This window comes from Cupressus sempervirens, chromosome 3 (genome assembly GCF_028749045.1).
Source record: "Cupressus sempervirens isolate cs-2001-9-10 chromosome 3, ASM2874904v1, whole genome shotgun sequence".
Classification (NCBI taxonomy): domain Eukaryota; kingdom Viridiplantae; phylum Streptophyta; class Pinopsida; order Cupressales; family Cupressaceae; genus Cupressus; species Cupressus sempervirens.
The window spans coordinates 11,873,249-11,877,500 of NC_143120.1; the positions used below are offsets into that span (position 1 = coordinate 11,873,249).

Sequence of the window (4,252 nt, forward strand, 5' to 3'; positions counted from 1 at the left end):
GAAAAATGGCATGGCTTGAAGAATCTCATTTCAATTCATTTAGCAAAATCACTTTTCCGTTCAAGAGATTTCATTAGGAATAAGCATTTATACAGAAATTTTAGTTGAATTTAAAATTTAAGTTTTAAGGCTGATTTGGTGGATCCAAAGGCATTATCGAACAATCATCTAAATTGTATATGCATTTTAGCTCCCAAATCATTTTAGTTATTAAGGCGATGACCTTGTTATAATTACAAATATCGTTCTATAATACACAATATATGTATGACAGGTCCAAAGATCATCTGGAGTTATCATGTTTCTGGTTGCAAGACAGAACTTTGATGATTGGAAAGGTGTGCTATAGTAATTTGAGAGTTTGTGGCCTTCAATAGGAATTCAGCTGAGTGTAGTAGTTATTGATATTGGGTTAGTAAAGGATCTTTCCGATGGCTTAACATCATATTTTAGACTTTTTAAATTAAAAATGTTAAATAGTTAAAGTTGATTTATTTTTCTAAGCTTAATTTCTTCTTAGTATATGATGTTTACGACTCCATGAATTTTTCAAGAGCACAGATTTCTACCTTGTGGAGCAGATTATTGACATCTGCAAATAAATTCAACTATGAAATATAAGGTGCATTCAGTAATGTAGAGGGTGTGCTATTCTTAAATTGTTAATTTGACATCGATTGTAGAATTGCGAAATCTATTGAACTTTCTCTAGGATTGAACTATTATTTTTCCAAACTAACCAGCTGGAGTAGCTCAGTTGGTTAGAGCGTGTGGCTGTTAACCACAAGGTCGGAGGTTCGACCCCTCCCTCTAGCGATATCGTAGGAGCATCCCTTTTCTTGCTCACATTTCTGCTTGGAAAAAAGGTAAATTTGGGCAGTCATATTTAAAGGTTGGGGTGGTGATTTCATAGTAAAGTTGGGCAATCATTGGAAATTTTGAGAATTTGTGCTCTTCACATCTGAGTTTGCTAAAAAGCTTGCCTACAGATGTGGATTTGGTGGGATATTTGCGTCTTCCCTTTGGATTCAATTGTACATTCGAGAATTTTGTTTTGATTATCTAGATTACTGAGAAAACATGCTGCTTCAGATTGTTAGTTGAGGATTCATGTATCTGAATTTGCATTATCAAGACAGTTTTTCGTGTTCCCCTTTGCAGTTAGCAATTGTTCTTTTCAGTTATCAGTTCCAAAAAAAAAAAGATGACTGAAATATTGATAAATTAAGAACCCCTGCTCTAGTACGTTGGGGTTTCCCAAACAGGAAAAAAAGATGTGGTTTTAGGGATTGAGCTACCATTGCTTTGCTCCATTTGTAACTTTGATGCACATGTATGCCATGAAGGCCACTGGCTACTTGAAAAGGGAACTACTAATGGCCTCACCTCGATTGGCTAGACCATGGTCCATGTCATACTGGGTAAGAGTTCCATCTTGAGATAAATATATGTATTTCAAGTCTTTAAAATCATTTTGGAATATCAAATTTTTATATTTTAAGATGGAGCTATTAGATGATATCTTGTTATGATTAGAAATGTAAGAATAATTCGTAAATGTCATTTTTGTACATACGAGTTCTCAAAATAATTTTGAGTTTTGGTTGTAAGATAGTATTATGAGATAATTTACTCTTGTATAAACCAATTTATGTTTAGAAGATTTGAAGGTCAAAATACTTTGGAGTATCATGTTTATGATTGCAAGATAAAAATATCATGTTCTATTATACAAATTATGCTCAAGAGCTTTAAAAATATTTGGGACTTCAAGTATTTATTTACTTCAGTTACAATTGGAAGCCTCATGTTGACAATTAATTTTTGTGACAAATATATTCTATAGGACCACTTTTTCATAAAACATTTGCTTGACATTTTTATTTATGAAATTTAGACATTAGTGACAATATAGCTAAAGGTAATTTAAGGGTTTTGAATTGATAATATTAGGTTCTTGTTACTAACAAATTTATTCTCCAAGATTGCTTTTTTAGATTGATTTTGCTTGGCATCCTAATTTAATATAGAATTGACATATGATCTAGTGAGACGTTGACAAAATGTAATTTGATTATTTGTCACTTTTGTTCAAGCTATGAGATCATATGATTGGAAAGATGTCATATAGTTAAAATGTCATCTTAAAAAGATTACATCTTCTTTTATAGTTGAGAAACTTGATGGGAGAACAATATCCCAATGAAATTACAACTGAAAAATTAAGATAGATATGCCCATTCTTATGCTTAAATGAGAAGTTAACAAATACATTTGATGAAAAAACTAGTACAGGTTCCTCAAAGCATTTAAAATAATTACCTCCACCTCAACCTTTGAGGGGATTCACACAATAAAGAAAAACCACAGAGGTGTATAGTTTGTTTGATTTTATATGCAATTTTCTATTGGTTAAGTTAACACTATTGATCCATGAGTTATGACTTGAGCAATGAAGACAAATGATAATGAGTCTTAAAATATTATTTCTAACTTCTAGATTTGATTGTGTGTAAGAAATTTAACATCAATGTTACAAATCACACTCCATGACCCACAATCAAGATGTGAGAGAGTTCAAGGAGAGAAATATTTCATCATTAGACTTTCTTCTATAGATCTGAGTAACATGACAGGATTATAAATTCTCAATGCAATTACAACTAAAAACTAAGATAGGTGCATCTAAGGTTAACTAAAAGTTCAGAATGGTTTGATGAAAAACCTAGTATACATTCCTCAAAGAGTTTGAAAGAATAATTGAGCCATCTCAACCTCCCGGGAGATACATTTGACTTGAAGAACAAAACCAAAAAGCTATATAGGTCACTTCGTTTTATATGCATTTTCTCCATGATTAAATTAACACTATTAAGTCATGAGCTACAATTTAGGTAAAAATGGTGGATAATAAAAAGTCTTAATTGTTCACCTTTAGACCTTCTTTTATAGTTTAGCAAACTAATAGGAGTACAAAGTCTCAATGAATTTACATCTAAGAGCTAAAATAGCTACACATAAGGTTAAATAGAACTTTAGGTTTGTTTTGACAAAAAAGCCGAGTATAGATTCCTTAAAGAGTTTGAAAGAATAATCTCCACCATTTGATAAAGAAAATACCAAAGTGGTATGTAGTTCACTTGATTTTATATAAAAACTTTCCTCGATCAAGTTAACATTATTGATCAATGAGCTACAAATTGAGCACTAGGGATGGATGAGAATGAGTTTTAGAAGTTGGCCATGTCTAAAGGTTATAAATCCTATTAGATGCAAATCAATCCTTAAGAATAAATTTAGTTTGGGTGATAATGTGTAAAAATGCAAGGACATATTGATTATGGAAGGATATTCCTAAGTTAAGGAATCAATTTCAATAAGATTTATTTTCAATAGAAAAGCTAACAACCATTTGTTTAAACTTAACATAAATAGCAACCTTTGATATTAAGATAAAATGTTAATGCATGAAGATAACTACTCTACATGGTGAGTCGAAGAAATAAATATGCATCACACCCTAAACACTGTGTGATAAAGATTAGGAATCAATTAGTTCATAGATTAAAAAAAATCCATATGATCACAATCTAATCTAAAAAATGTAATTTATCAAAACATTATTTTATGTGTTTTGAAATTATAATTTGTAAGATCCAAATTTCATCATTTTGTATGTTTAAATAAGGATGTTTCTCATCTCATTTTTATTGTTATTAAAATTTGATAATAATAAAAAAATGATTTAAAATCCAAATCTTAGTTCACTATAGTTTAGCATGAAAAACTTAAAAGCTTCTAAGTAAATTAATAACCAACATGAGATTGTATGTTGCAATTGTGTCATATTGTTTAGACATACTTTTTTGGCATCGTTTTCTTTTGTGAAAAGAATAGGAAAATTTGGGCAATTTATTTATTTGTGTCATTTGCATCATTCATAATGGTAAGTTATTTATTAATTTGGGGAATTTATTTATTAACATACAATCTCATGTTGGTTATTTTTGAAGTGGGAAACACAATATTGCGTGTCTTTTTAGGAAAGTTTGGGCAAATTTGTCCTTAATGTGAATCTTTTTTCATGTAATGTTTAAAGGAAAACTAAAGCTCTTTGAATTGGGGAATCGCATACAAAAAACCCTAGCCACATTGGTTTAGACTTCTTCAGCGTGTATCACAAAAATCTCCCAAGAACACATAGACCTAGTCCATACATAAAGCAAGTTGAAACGGTAGAATGGTAATAAAA

General features: G+C 30.5%; 1 non-coding gene across 1 annotated transcript; it reads left to right on the plus strand.

Moving 5' to 3' along the window:
- The first annotated feature begins 742 nt into the window (after positions 1 to 742).
- Positions 743 to 816, plus strand: TRNAN-GUU (transfer RNA asparagine (anticodon GUU)). The gene has a single exon. It is a non-coding gene; the product is annotated as a tRNA-Asn (tRNA).
- The last annotated feature ends 3,436 nt before the right edge of the window (positions 817 to 4,252 follow it).